Below are 13,098 nucleotides of genomic sequence, written 5' to 3' on the forward strand. Positions count from 1 at the left end.
TCACACTTAGAATTTCGGTTTTAGCACTCAGCCAAACAGTGCCGCCCTTCAAGATGGAGACATCTCCATAATGCCCTGGAGAAAGGATTATTATGTGACATCTCTCTGCACAGCCACTATGCTCCCAGAGGAGGCACTCATGTATCGCTGCATATACATAGATGTGTCAGTCCGAGGCAGAGGTAGCCATCATCTGTCTTCAAGCACCCCCTCTCAACAAGACTCATTTTGTTCTTTATTGCCATGAGAGAGCAGAACACAGGGCTGGCACAAATGCATGCATTGAGAGAGCAGAACACAGGGCTGGCACAAATGCATGCATAAGCAAATAGTGCCATATCAGCAAATAAGAACAGCTCTTTTCTTTTGGTTTGGTTTAGTTTTCTTGCTTTTTGTTTTAAGTGTTACTGCAATATACAACTATGAAATAGCCAATGGCAAGCACAATAGCCCAAGGCTGTGCTACAAAGGCAGTTCCTGGCTGTTGAAATTCAACTCCAGATCACTGAAAAGTTGAAAACAAGCAACTTCCATTCATTACCTTTATTTGGGGTACTCTTGGGACTGAAAACAACAACAACCTTTAAAAAGACCTCCTTGCTGAAAGGACACCGATTCAGGATGAATCAAACATGGGTCTCTATATGAAGGGCAAACACGCCATGCCTTCAGCGACTGACTTTTCTAAAGGTTAAACATATGCACAGGCACCAAAGTCCTAGGCGCAAAATGGTTCTGAGGCATAATTCTGGAATAATAAATAGATGCTATCACTGGAAATGAGTTTGCTTGGACCAAAACTGGTCAGCCCAAGGATGAACTGCAATTCTGCAAGAAATGCAGCACACTCTTATTAAATCACCACAGGGAGACTTAAGGAGTTGTAAACTTCATTTTTAAACTTCATCCATCTGACCTATAGTAGTACTTAGTTTGTTATAATCATATACCTATTGTAACCTGCCCGGATTCCTCGTGATTGGGCGGGCTATAAATAAATAAGTTATTATTATTATTATTATTATTATTATTATATACTTTATAAGGTACAACAATATCTGACCAGCACAGTTGTTAATATCCTTCTGAAGAAAGAGTAAGACTATACAGTACTGTGTCTCCCTTCACTTCATACTAAAGAGATAAAACCTTTTCAGGCACTGTGCAAAAAAGACCGGTAAAGTTTTTTTATATATCCACAGGCTTACTTCTCTGGACCACGGTACGTATATCTGTTACTGTGTCCTGTTTCTCCCTCTAACCCAAAAGCCATTATTCTTCAGTAATAAAGGATCTAAATTATCTGGAATTTTATTTTATTAACACACAAAAACATGTCAGTTTCTCAGTCATTTTTCTGTCTGTTTGCTGATATAGTGTCATTATTTTGTAATAAACAAAGCAGGCCATCCCCATTTCAATGGGGCTCACAGCCCATGATGGCTTGGAAGTTAGATTTGGGGTTTTGAACAGATGACAGATCTCATTCTCAGCCACAGATTTCAAAGGTAGTCACAACAGCAAAGAGAGGGCACATACTTTTAATGAGACCTACAGGAGTAGGATTGCTAAACACTCTGGTGTGGCTGCTGTGATCTTTGAAACGATGTTACATTAGTGCCAGCATGCCAGTTATGATCCTTTCCTGCTAATCTGTGTCTGCTGTGCCTTTATCATTTACATGTCAGGCATCAACTAGACCCTTTACTACCACACCTTGGCACTAACCAATTAATATATTGGGTTATTTTCACCTCACCCACATCTCTTCCAGAATTCAGGTGTCAAAAATAGGACATATGAAACCACATACAGTACTCAACTTTTGCTTTAAAAAGCACACACACACACAAGAGGGTACCTTTGGTGCCAGTTTCAAAGCATCTACCAGCAATTTCACAATAAAGTTTCAAGGGGGGAGGAATCCTACAGTATATTTTACACCATTACAAAACCAGGTGGTGAGTGAGTGACTGTTCTTGCCTTCCTGGCAATATATTTTTAGATTTAGCAAAGGTTTAAGCGTCTTTAATTTGCGGGGGGGGGGGGGGGGGGGCAGGGAGGGCAGAGCACTACGTCTTCTCAGACAAACTATAAAGACAAGAATGCCATCTCTTAAGTCTGCTTTGAATCCAGATGCAATCTATCAAGCAAGACTTTTCTTCGCGACAATGGGAAAGGATTAAAGTATCCGCCATTCAATTTGCAGAATCAAAAAGGCTTCGCTCATCATCATCCCTCCCTTCGGGGGGAAAAAAATCCAATGCCTTGCTAAGCAAAGGCACCTAGGAAGCAAGGGGAAATTCACCTAAACCACAGAGGGAAGACCTGAGCTTGAGGAGAAACATCCCTTTTGTTTTATTGATCAACTTGAGCACCCAGGCAAGGAGGGCAAAAAGCCAATTCTCAAATGATTTTTAATAATAATAATAATAATAATAATAATAATAATGGAATCTATTCCAATGCATGCCCCAAGGAGATCAGGTGGAAACATTCCAGCACCGCAGAGCTAACCTTCCAAACTGAATGCTAATTTCCAAAACCTCCACATGCATCCGTACTGCAGAAATAATCCAGTCTGACACTACTCTAACTGCCACGGCTCAAGGCTCTGGAGTTCTGAAAACTGCAGTTGGTTCTGAACTACAAATGAACTACAAACTACCACTCCCAGAATTGCATGGCCCTGAGCCATGGCAGCTAAAGCAGTGTCGAACCGGATTATTTCTGCAGTGCGGATGCAGCGCTGCGAAGCGTGGGATGTATGTATGTAACACAAGCCCTGGTGCACACTTCCCTGCATAGAATGAAACTCCTTTTCAATCCACAGCATTGGTACCAGATATTAGGATGAAAACAAGGTGATGGCATTTTAGTTTCACAGCAACTGAAAGGAGGAGGAGAAAAAGAAAGAAGACTGGATGGCTTTGGCTTCTTTCTTTCTTGGTAGATCTGAGTTGGATTGCTTTATTTATTTATTTTTTAACAGAGTGGGTGAAGGCTTCCTTTTGCAAAAGTCGCTGACTTTGTCCCAGCTTTCTTACGCGATCGATCTCCTCCTCAGCAATTCTCTTATGGTTTTTTTCCCCTCCCTCAATGCCTCGGTTTTTCCCTTTGGCAAGGCACACTCTCTCAGCCTCAGGGGAAGGCAATGCCACCCCTCACCACCACCAACGAAACTTGCCAAGAAAACCCTTTAGGGTTGCCAGAAGTCAGGAACAACTTGGTGGCACACAACAACAGCAGCAATAACAACAACCACGAAAAAGGGAGGCATTATTAACAAGACTCGCAATAAATAGATTGCTATGAAGAAATGGAACAGAAGGGGGGAAGTCTTTGCTTGAGGGGAGGAAGGCTTCTGCCAAGCAAACAACCCCCCTCCCCTCTCTCTATATATATAGTGACTTGTTTGCTTGGCAAGTCATATATATATATATATATTGGAAGACATATACATATATTTTGTGGGGTGCCTTGCTTGGTAGGTCATGCATATATAGAGAGAAAAAGACAGAGAGAGAGTTTGCTCTGCAAGTCATATATATATGTGTGTGTGTGTGTGTGTGTGTGTGTGTGTGGAGGGGTTTGTTTGGCTAGTCATATATACACACACACACATATATAGTTTCCTTGGCAAGTCATATATATATATATATAGAGAGAGAGAGAGGGTTTGTTTGGCAAGTCATATACATACAGCTATATATTTGGAGGGGTTTCTTTGGCAAACCATATATATATATATATATATATATATATATAGTTTGCATGGCAGGTCACACACACACACATATATATCTTTAAACCGCTCTGTGTGTGTGTGTGTGTGTGTGTGTGTATATATATAGAAAGAGAGAGAGAAGGGGGGTTGTTTGGCAAGTCATAGATAGATAGCTATACAGAGGGGCTTGCTTGGCAAGTCATACACACAAAGACAAACACTATATATATATATATATATATATATATATATATATATATATAAACTTGAAGCTCTCTTTCTCTCCTGCAAGGCTCTGTTTTTGGTCGTTGCTGATCTTGTGTGCATTTGTATTTCATTTTATCTTTTATTTTATTATTCAAGTAGGCAGCATCTTCGAACGGGAGGAGGATCCATTCCAGGTGGAAGGAAACTTCGCGAGGGAAAGAAGATGAAGAAGAATTTATCTAGCTATCATGATTTACAGATATATATATAGATGTATGTGACCTGCCATGACACACACACACAAACATATATATATATATATATATATATATATATGACTTGCCAAACAAACTCTCTCTCTGTTTCTCTCTCTTGCCAAGCAAGACACCCCACAAAATATATGTATAAGACTTTGTGCCCTGGCCCTGAGGAAGGAAGGAAGGAAGGAAGGAAGAAGAGAGGGAGGGAGGGATAGCAATGGGACTCCCTGCCTGTCCCTCTCGCCCTGCCCTTGCCCCTGCTGCTTACCTGGCGAGGTGACCTTCCTTTGCCTTGCCTCCTTCTTGCTCGCTTGCTTCCTTCCCCTCCGCGCCGCCTTTAATCCAGGCAGAGGAGGGCTGCTGCTGGTGCTGCTGCTGCAGCAGTGGCGTCCGCGCGGCTCCTGCTCTTGCTCCTGCGCTCCATGTGCCCGGGCTCGGGCTTGGAGAACTTGCTTGCCTAGGCAAGAGGGATTCAGAGAGGCTTCGGGCAGGAGCCGGCACAGGAGGGGGTTCCCTCTCAGCCAATCAGAGCACGCCGAGGAAGACGGGAGAGCCAATCAGAGGCGAGAGGCGAGGGGGATGAAGATGAAGATGCTGATGCTTCTGATGCTGCTGGTGGTGGTGCTGCTGCTGCTGCTGAGTCCGCCTCGCCCAATCAGCGGCTTTTCTGCCTTTTAGCCTGGCCTGGCCGGCTGGTCTTTCTCCTCCTGAGCAAGAAAGAAAGAAAGAAAGAAAGAAAGAAAGAAAGAGGGAGGGAGGGAGGGAAGGAGGAGAGAGGGAGGGATGCAGTTCTCTCTCTCTCCCCCCCCCCCCACACCCCGCCATGACCTTCCTGTCCAGTTTGGGTCTCCTGTCAATGACATTATTTATATTTGACAGGGTGACCACCAGACTTCTTCATAAAAACTCCAAAGGAGGAGGAGGACTCTATTTATTTTATTTTATTGTTTTTAATAATAATAATAATAATAATAATAATAACCTAAAACACTCCTGGAAATAAGTAGTTCATGCTTCTTAGCCATGGTCAAAATGGAGGAATTTTTGGGATCCCTCCTGGATAGGAGCTTGAAATGTAGGATGTGTCCTGGGAAAGGAGGACGCCACACCCTGTGTTAAATCTCTCTCTCTCTCTCTCTCTCTCTCTCTATATATATATATATATATATATATATATAGCATAGGGTGAGACATCCTCCATTCCCAGGACACGACCTACATTTCAAGCTCCTGTACAGGAGGAATTCCAGAAAGTCTTCCATTTTGACCATAGCTAAAAAGCATGAATTGACAGAGTGAGACACCCTCCATTCCCAGGACAGAAGGTTGAAATGTAGGACATGTCCTAGAAAATGAGGATGTATCAGGTCAGTCTGGCCTAAAAACACTCATGTGTGTGTGTGTATGCGCGCGCGCATGTCAATTTGTGATTCTTAGCCATGCTCAAAATTGGAGGCCCTTTTGGAATCCTTCTTGGACAGGGTGTGGGCCATGTCCTGGAAAAGGAGGACACATCTGGTCACGCAAGGAGGTGCAGTAGTCCCGGATTACCCCACTTTTTAGCTACAAAGGCTCTCAGGAGTTTATCAGAGGGGGGGGATATGGACGTAGAGAGATCTTGCAGCACCTTTGAGACTAACTGTCAGAAAGAAATTGGCAGCATGAGCTTTCGTAGCCTCCAGTCTGCTTCCTCAGATGCATTAATTCTGCAGTGTGAACATTTCTTCAGAAAATGTGCAGTTTAAAGAGTGATTAACCAGTGAAAACCACGCAACTGACATTAAAACATGGTTAAAATGAGATTAACACAAGAGGCATTATCCCGTGAATAACCAGGGAATAAACAGCAAAAAGTCATGCACGGGGAAATCCCATGAATAATTTCCTGCTGTTTCTTGCCTGGTTGTTCATGGGATAATGGCACTTTGATCATGTTTCATCTCAAAGTCATGTGAAAACCATTAGTGCAATTGCAGGATTATCACAGGTTATTCATGGGATAATAGCACTTTGAACATGACTTTGCATGAAAACCATTAGTGCAACTGCGGGATTATCACAGGTTAATCACCGTTTACACTTCCAATTGTCCCCCATGTGATAAACTCTTCAGAGCAGTTTACAGATTGTGAATTTTGAAGTCCTCACCCTCAGTTTTACAGTCTATGGAAACCCTTGGGCAACATGCCTTCTCTCCCATCCAGGATGTCTAGACATCCTCCTTTTCCAGGACCTTTCCTACCTTTCAGCCTTGTCAAAAATGGAGACTCTGAAAGACATTGAGGGATGGAATTGAAACTATTAGAGCTAAGAGAAAGGGATATAAGACTAAGTGAAGGAAAATAACAAATGAGAGAAATGAAGCAGTGGGAGACCGAGCAAACTGAAGAAACTGGAGAAAGGATTAGTATAGAGATAATTGCTGATTATAATACTGTGATATATCATTATTGAATGAAAGCTACATATCAATATGAATTTGATGTTTTGTATTAGCACTTGGGGGAAAATTGAGGAAAATTAATTATCTTGGGAAAGGAATCATTGTGGGATAATTTATATATTGTATAGTGAATTAACTGAAATAAATATAATTTGATTGAGTTTGAACAGAGTAACAGATAACAATAAGCTATCAAATACATAAGTAATAGTGACAATTAAATATTGTTTGTAGAAAAATAGTCAATTTAAAAACATAAAAATTGATTTGGTAAATAGATAGATTATTACTGCATATCAATTATAAATATTATAGGAAGGCTCCTTCGTTTTGAGCATGTCTTGCATTATTGTTGAATGGCCTATATTGTGCAGTGTCTTGTCCTCCTTTGTGGTTAGAACATCTGATCATCCTGGTAAGAGATACAGATGCAAGGAGGTGCCTCCAGATTATGATGGAAACCCCTGCATGCCTTCATCTCCACTGTCTTCCTCACAACATTCCCTTCCTCTATTCCTCTGGCCCCAGTGCCTAAAGAGGAACACAGGAGGGTGGTGGGAGGAAGAAGCCAGCCCTACCCTTGTTCACACTTCAGAATTAATGCAGTTTCACATTAGAGCTTTAACTCCCATGACTCTATCCTATGGAATCCAGGGATTTGTAGTTTCTTGAGGCACTGGAGCTCTCTGTCAGAGAAGGTTAAATATCTCACAATGCTACAAAACCCAGCATTCCAGAGCACTGAGACATGGTAGTTAAAACAGGTGTTAATCTGCATTAATTCTGCAGTGCAGATGCAGCCCCTGCCTTTGACAGACTTGTAACAGAGCTTGCTCAGGACATTTTGCTGCTCGAGGCAGAAAATGTTGGCCCCTGGTGCAGTCGAAGTGCATGGTACCCAAAGCCAACCAAGTTATTTTGAGAACTGAGACAGAAAAGAAAATTTACCTGCACACACACCCTCTACTTCTCAGACAGTAAATACAATCCTTAATTGAACTTAAATAGAGCTGCTGAAATGAACGGGGTGTGGATTGGTCTGGAACCAACCAAGAAAAATTAATCACTATCAGTTTGGTGTTCCTTTACCATACTCAGTCTAATAATAGTAATAAAATAATTACTAGAAGTTCCACCTCTTTTCATGAAATCCGAAGTGATCAGGACATCCTCCACCTCCTTGTACTCAAACTAGGAAGCTGCTGTTCCTATTGCCCACATGAAAGAGAGAGTTTAAAGGGTTCTTGCCAATGTGCAATGAACTTGGCTGTGCCCAGGTGAGTAAGGGGAGGTAGTAGCTGTATGCTATACACCCACACCACCCTTGCCCATACACCATCACAGTGTCCAAAGAGGAAGCACAATTGTGAATGCAAAGTGGAGGTCAGATAGCAGCCTTCCCCATCCCCTCTCTAGCTCACCTGCACTCTGTCATGGCCATGACAGGTTGGTGGGATTGGGGCCCAGTCCTTCCAACCAGAGAGACAGGGAGGGCCAAGCAAGCAAAGGCACTGACTACTCAATTTCTGCTCATTCATTCACTGTGCTGCCTGTAGGGAGCTTCATTTATATCCTTCTACTGTTCAATAGCATAACTAGGGGTTGCAGAGGGTGGGGGGGGGGGGTGATGGTGATGGCCCACATAGGTGACACCCCAGAATTGGGGTGACACCTGGCTAGGGCCTCCTGGCTTGCCATGTTGGTGGACGCCTCCTCATGAGGACATCTTTGCTGGCCCAATAAAGGATAGGGCCAAGTCCTCTTCTAGCTTTGCTGCTATGGTGGAGGCCTCCTATTTTTGGCAGATGACACCCGATTTGGGTATGCCACTGCTGCATGTGGGGGTTCCACTCTTTTTGTGATGTGTGTGTGTGTGTGTCTAAAACACCACACTCACTCCTCTCAAGCTAAATCAGACCATTACCAATCACAGAACTCAATTCCTTTCTCTTACTTCAACCCTCGTCTAATTCAAACCCCTCTCAAACACTTTTTCCAGGTGCACTTTTCTCAGACCCCAGGGTAAACTCAATTCTCCCCAAAATCAACCTATAACTTCCACCTTAGACATAAAGATAATATTTGAAAATATTGGGAAATGGTCAAAAAGCACCCCAACAAGAAGAAACATGTGTTTCAAGTGTGGTGAAACTGTGATGAGCAGAATCCTGGACTGAAAAGAATCTTCACAATTTGGGACTTGATTTTGTGCAAAATTTACATGTACTTGTTTCGTTCAGAAAACAGTATTTTCCGTGTAAAAAAATAATATTTCAACATAGAAGTATTAATTCCTGCACAGAAAATGTTGTTATCTGTGCAGAAAACAGCTGTAATCAAAGGATTTGTTCTGTGTAAAATTCACACATGCCTGATTTGCATAGAAAATAGCTTTTTCTGTGTAAGAAACAGCATTTTCTGTGTGAAAAATAATATTTCAATGTAAAAAATATTAATTCCTGCACAGAAAATGTTTTCTGCATGGGAAAAAAGCTATACATATTCGTGGATTTTGTTTGGATAAAATTTGCACCGTTGATTTGCAGAGAAAACAGCATTTTCTAGAAATATTGTTTCCTGTACAGAAAAATCTGTTTTCTGCACAAAACAATCTCATACAAATTTTGTGCAGAATCAGTCTCAAATTGCAAATAGCCTTTGTAAGCTGTGTTGTTTTTTTTCAAAGACTTTCTTGCAGCATAAGGAAAATTGCTGAAATTATTCATTGCTACCTTTGAGAAGAAAGTTAGTAAAGAATGACATCCCTAACTGTCTTTCACCAGCTGTCTAATGCAAATTTCAAATATTCCATTAATCAGCATTCACTTCAACACTCCATTTTCTGTACCTCTCAGTAGCCACTTACTTCATCCTCTGCCATACAATTGATAAATCAAACCACCTTTTCAAAAACAAACCCATGGCATCACACTGCCCTACTGGGCCATCTAAAAAGAGAGGTGAGCAGCTGTCACAATGGTCTTTTTTCTGACAACCTAGAACCAGTGTAGGTTTCAGTGCTGGACTCTCCAGGAGACCAAGGTTCAAATCTCTACTTGGCATGGAAACCAAATGAGAACCCTGGACAAGTCATTCTCACCCAAAGGAAGGCAATGTCAAATCTTGGAATAAAACTTGCCAAGATAGGGTTGTCATACATCAGAGTCAACCTGAAGGCCCAAAATAATGATAACAAATTATTTTCCTAAACTTTGGAACTGAAACAGCAACCCCACCTAGCTAGACTGTATTGTTCTGCTGAATTGCCAACATGGAGAGCCTGGGGTGGGCTCCCTCCTGCCCATTTACTTGCTATCTCAGTACTTGAGGCAGGAATGATTGGACAAGCAAAGATTGTAAAGAACAGCCTACTTCAGTTTGCCCTCTCTCTCTTGGAGCCAAGTCAGGACAATGGCAGCTAGTGTCTTTCATGTCAGTAAAGTGAAGAATCCACTCTAGGCTTAAGTACCAATTTTGTATAAGCTATCCAAGGTGCTGAATGTAGGGGTGAGGGATAAAGTTCAGACCTTTGAATTGTTCTTTTAAACTTAAGAGTAAAACTGTCCCATTTATCTAGAAGCTGTCCCACTATATAGAAGCTGAAGATTGAACTTCTATATAAAGTAGAAAAATATTTTAAAATTCTTTGTCCTACTTATACAGAAGCTGTTACTTACCATTGGGTGGAAAGAATCAAGTCCAGAAGGTCTTGCCAGATTTCATGTGAACAGAACACACAGAGAACACTAATGAAAAAGTAGGACATTTCCCCTTTTATGAGCCACTGGCTCTGATCAATCATATGCTATAGGGAGTATACTGGTGGTGGACTGTGCTGCTTAGGGGAGGGGGAGATAAACAAGCCAACTGACATCTTTTCTTATGCTTGAATGCATGTGTAATCTCTAAACATGGCAGAAGTGATCCTACCTGTAGTGCCTTTTAAAGCAACATGGCAGGTGTGCATTCGGAAGTAGGGGCACATGATAATCCTTGAAATCACCATTCATTTTCCTGCTCTTGTAGGCATAGCAGCAGCTGCTGCTCTGTGCCACCTACTTTCTGTGCAGAAGGAAAAGTGGTGGAATATGCCTGGTAGTAAGCAAGGACTTAAGCGAGGCCTTAAACACTGATAGGACTTAAAATATCTCAGGGAATGTTGCACCACAAGTGGAGTGAGTCCAAAGTCTGTATACCATTTTCAAGGTCTGTAAATACAGTTGTCCCTTCCCTTATGCAAGGGATCCATTCCGTTCCCCCACCCCCCGCGTAAGGGGAAAATCAGGTATTCTCATGCCCCATTGAAACTAATGGGGTGCGTGCATGCGTTGTGTTGTGGCATGCGCTCTACAGGCCCGCACAGCATTCATTAAATTGTACTGTGGCTTCAGCGTATGCTGAAAGCTGTGGAAGTGAAGCCCATGTATGGCATGGACTCACTGTAGTTTTGTTTTTGTTGCTTTAATACAGTTTACTATTTTGAATTAATATGTACTGTTTTACATTACTTAGCTTTTTAATTGCTTTTTATTCTTTTAAAGAGTGATGTGTTTTAATACTGTACTAGTGTAATTTAATGCTAACGTTTGTATGTTTTTAATTGTATTGTTCTTTTAATTTGTAAGCTGCTTTGTGTCCCAATTTCGGGGTGGGTGGGGAGTGGGATATAAATCAATACAATAATAAGGTCCATGCCAGGTGGTTCACTGAAGATGGCCTTATGCAGATCCTCCCTCCCTCCCTCCCTCCTTCCTTCCTTCTTTTATTTAAGTGTAAGGGATCTCACCCTCTCCCTCTCCAATTATTCCATCCTGTTCTACCATCACCACCACTGTCATTGCACCTTACCTTATTTAATGACAAATCCAGATGGATTCAAAACAAAACCTGGGAATGAATTTCTATTGTGAGAGAATGGTAGCTGCTGACAAAGAGTTTGCATTAGAAAACATGTTAGAATTGAAGCAGAATGTTCAGTATATATGCATGTACATATTTCTCATAGAAATCAATTTTGCTCTGGAGGCAAGAAGACAAAGACAACTAATCAGAACCTATTTTCTTCCATTACATGCTTGCCTGTTGTTCAGTCTCTTTCATCTCCCTCCCTACGTTTATCCTACCCTTTCTCTTGTCTTTTTGCAAGGAGATACTGCCTCTAATAACATCATCTCCATCTTACCCAATACTGATCACTCTTTGCCCTTCCTTTCAGTGTTGCTTGAATAGGGATAGGCTTAACAGACATTCAGAAGCTGAGGTGGCTGTAACAGGTTTGGCCCTCTGGCTAGAAAGTCTCTGGGGCCAAAAATTAATTAGTCCCAGAGGCTGGATTTAGAAAACCTGTCGGATACAAGTGAAACAGTGTCATATCAAACTTGGGTATGGGTTTTGTTTTACTTATAATCTATTTAATCAGTTTATAACCTTCAGTGTAATAAACAAACAAACAAACAAAAAACCACCCAAAACATGCCTGTTGTAGCCTTCAGCACAGTACATAAATGGCAGCAGTTAAAAAAACAACTATTCCAGTGTATGCTTAAAAACTTAGATCATTATGTAGGTTTTTGCCCAAACAATTCTTCCTGAACAGATTGTTCCACAAATGAGACACCTATTTGAGGAAAACCTATTACCCAGTGGTAACCTGTGTCACATCAGATGACAGGGCACCCTGATGAGAGCTTCAGAAAATTATCAAGGTATACAGGGCAATACTAGCCAGCAAAATATACTAAAATTGTCTCTGTACATGCACAGATTGACTTTCCCATTTGATGTGGCAAGTTACAGCCTGACCTTCCCACAAAATTAAGGACAAGGACAAAGAATACAAATTGTACTGTTCCCAGAAGTCTGAAACAGACTATTTTCATACTCAACCTTTCCCTTACATTAGCCCAAGAAATAGCATTATTTTAAAACAAAAATGAAATATGGTATCCCTGGTGCTGTTGGTGCCAAGATGACACATTTCTTAAAGCTCAGCTGTTTTTTTCAATTTTTAAAATATTTCCTGTTCTTAGAATCATGGATCATAACCACAGAAATCTCATCGAAATAAACCTGGTCTTTTGATTTGCCTTTTAGGCAAATTAGCCTTTTCTTCAAAGCTTTTGCATACTTTCAAAGAGCAAGCTGTTATGTAGATTTCTAATTAAATGTAGTCCTTTAATTCAAAGCACATTGTGAACTGTGGCAACACTGATAACAAAATATCTCAAGAATAAAGCAATATCCCCCTTTCGAAAATGAAAACAGGCTAGGGTGGTGAGTGTTTCTTCCCTCCTAATCACCCAGAAAATCAAATATGTCAGTCTCAAGTTGTGTAGCTTTTGAAACATAAAATACAAACACTGTAAAATCAAAAAGCAGCTTTAGTGTGATCCCAACCATGTATCCTAACCCCTTTTTGAGGGGTACACTTTTGATGTAACTCTCTAAGCCAAGCCAATGAC

At 41.3% G+C, this 13,098-nt stretch overlaps 1 protein-coding gene across 2 annotated transcripts in view; it reads right to left on the minus strand.

The window, feature by feature from the left end:
* CDH7 (cadherin 7) overlaps positions 1–4,619 on the minus strand; it is a 177,187-nt gene extending 172,568 nt beyond the window's left edge. For both annotated transcript variants that reach the window (XM_089516963.1, XM_089516962.1), the window contains exon 1: positions 4,463–4,619. The gene's annotated coding sequence lies outside the window, so the exon portion shown is untranslated. The remainder of the gene's footprint in view (positions 1–4,462) is intronic.
* Between the last annotated feature and the right edge of the window lie 8,479 nt (positions 4,620–13,098).

Source organism: Sceloporus occidentalis, unplaced genomic scaffold (assembly GCF_023333645.1).
Source record: "Sceloporus occidentalis isolate IW3139 unplaced genomic scaffold, rSceOcc1.0.p SCAF_3, whole genome shotgun sequence".
NCBI lineage: Eukaryota > Metazoa > Chordata > Lepidosauria > Squamata > Phrynosomatidae > Sceloporus > Sceloporus occidentalis.